Source organism: Berghia stephanieae, chromosome 9 (assembly GCF_034508935.2).
Source record: "Berghia stephanieae isolate SIO BIC M18660-M18661 chromosome 9, UCSD_Bste_1.3, whole genome shotgun sequence".
NCBI classification, from domain to species: Eukaryota; Metazoa; Mollusca; class Gastropoda; order Nudibranchia; family Aeolidiidae; genus Berghia; species Berghia stephanieae.
Window position 1 is genome coordinate 39,364,021 of NC_088368.1, and position 2,500 is coordinate 39,366,520.

Consider the following 2,500-nt stretch of genomic DNA (forward strand, 5'->3'; position numbering starts at 1 on the left):
GAAGAGAAGAAGAAGAAAGAAAGAAGAAGAGAAGAAGAAGAAGAAGAGAGAAGAAGAGAAGAAGAAGAAGAGAGAGAAGAAGAGAGAGAAGAGAGAAAGAGAAGAAGAGAGAAGAAGAAGAGAAGAAGAAGAAGAAGAAAAGAAGGAAGAAGAAGAGAAGAAGAGAAGAAGAAGAAGAAGAAGAGAAGAAGAAGAAGAAAGAAGGAAGAGAAGAAGAGAGAAGAAGAGAAGAAGAGAAGAAAGAAGAAGAAAGAAGAAGAGAGAAGAAGAGAAGAAAGAAGAAAAGAAGAAGAAGAAGAAGAAGAAGAAGAAGAAGAAGAAGAAGAAGAGAAGAAGAAGAAGAAGAAGAAGAAGAAGAAGAAGAAGAAGAAGAAGAAGAAGAAAGAAGAAGAAGAAGAAGAAGAAGAAGAGAAGAAGAAGAAGAGAGAGAGAGAAGAAGAAGAAGAAGAGAAGAAGAAGAGAAAGAAGAGAAGAAGAAGAAGAGAAGAAGAAGAAGAAAAGAAGAAGAAGAAAGAAGAAGAAGAAGAAGAAGAAGAAGAAGAAGAAGAAGAAGAAGAAGAAGAAGAAGAGAAGAGAAGAAGAAGAAGAAGAAAGAAGAAGAAGAAGAAGAAGAAGAAGAAGAAGAAGAAGAAGAAGAAGAAGAAGAAGAAGAAAGAAGAAGAAGAAGAAGAAGAAGAGAAGAAGAAAGAAGAAGAAGAAGAAGAAAGAAGAAGAAGAAGAAAGAGAAGAAAGAAGAAGAAGAAGAAGAGAAGAAGAAGAGAGAAGAAGAAGAAGAAGAGAAGAAGAAGGAAGAAGAGAGAGAAGAAGAAGAAAGAAGAAGAAGAAGAGAAGAAGAAGAAGAAGAAGAAGAAGAAGAGAGAAGAAGAAGAAGAAGAAGAAGAAGAGAAGAAGAAGAAAGAAGAAGAAGAAGAAGAAGAAGAAAAGAAGAAGAAAAGAAAAGAAGAAGAAGAAGAAGAAGAAGAAGAAGAGAAGAAAGAAGAAGAAGAAGAAAGAAGAAGAAGAAAAGAAGAAGAAGAAGGGAAAAATGAGAAGAAAGAAGAAGAAGAAGAAGAAGAAGAAGAAGAAGAAGAGAAGAAGGAAGAAGAAAGAAGGAAGAGAAAAGAAGAAGAAGAAAAGAAGAAGAAGAAGAAGAAGAAGAAAAGAAGAAGAAGAAAAGAAGAAGAAGAGAAGAAGAAGAAGAAGAGAAGAAAAGAGAGAAAGAAGAAAGAAGAAGAGAAGGAAGAGAAGAAGAAGAAGAAGAAGAAGAAGAAGAAGAAGAAGAGAGAAGAAGAAGAAGAAAGAAGAAGAAGAAGAAGAAGAAAAGAAGAAGAAGAAGGAGAAGAAGAAGAAGAAAAGGAAGAAGAAGAAGAAGAAGAGAAAGAAGAAGAAGAAGAGAAGAAGAAGAAGAAAAGAAGAGAAGAAGAAGAAGAAGAAGAAGAAGAAGAGAAGAAGAAGAAAGAAGAAGAAGAAGAAGAAAGAAGAAGGAGAAGAAGAAGAAGAAGAAGAAAGAGAAGGAAGAAGAAGAAGAAGAGAAGAAAAGAAGAAGAAAAAAAAAAAAAAAAAAAAAAAAAAAAAAAAAAAAAAAAAAAAAAAAAAAAAAAAAAAAAAAAAAAAAAAAAAAAAAAAAAAAAAAAAAAAAAAAAAAGGGGGGGGGGGGGGGGGGGGGGGGGGGGGGGGGGGGGGGGGGGGGGGGGGGGGGAAAAAGAAGAAGAAGAAGAAAAGAAGAAGAAGAAGAAAAGAAGAAGAAGAAGAAAGAAAGAAGAAGAAGAAGAAGAGAAGAAAAGAAGAAGAAGAAGAAGAAGAAGAAGAAGAAGAAGAAGAAGAAAAGAAGAGAAGAAGAAAGAAGAAGAAAGAAGAAGAAGAAGAAGAAGAAGAAGAAGAAGAAGAAGAAGAAGAAGAAGAAGAAGAAGAAGAAGAAGAGAGAAGAAGAGAAGAGAAGAAGAAGAAGAAGAAGAAGAAGAAGAAGAAGAAGAAGAAGAAGAAGAAGAAAGAAGAAAGAAGAAGAAGAAGAAGAGAAGAAGAAGAAGAGAAGAAGAAGAAGAAGAAGAAGAAGAAGAAGAAGAAGAAGAAGAGAAGGAAGAAGAAAGAAGAAGAAGAAAGAAGAAGAAGAAGAGAAGAAGAAGAAGAAGAAGAAGAAGAAGAAGAAGAAGAAGAAGAAGAAGAAGAAAAAGAAGAAGAAGAAGAAGAAGAAGAAGAAGAAGAAGAAGAAACATTGAACTTTTGAGCTATTTTTTTTTTTAATATAGCGCAATATCCACTTAAAGTGTTCAAAGCGCCTTACAAAAGGGTCCCTGACCAACAACAAAACGTAACATAAAGAACGAGACATGACGACTGTTAGGTGATAATACAGTTTTGTTTTTTTTTTCGACGGAGACAACGCTGTTAACGGCCAGGTACTCATTTTTACATCTGAGTACGGTGAGAAAATGTGAGTAAAGAGTCTAATGAAACAAAACACGTATTTATAATTTTAGTCAGAAATCCGGCCCTTCAAATTATATCGATCGATAAAAAAAAA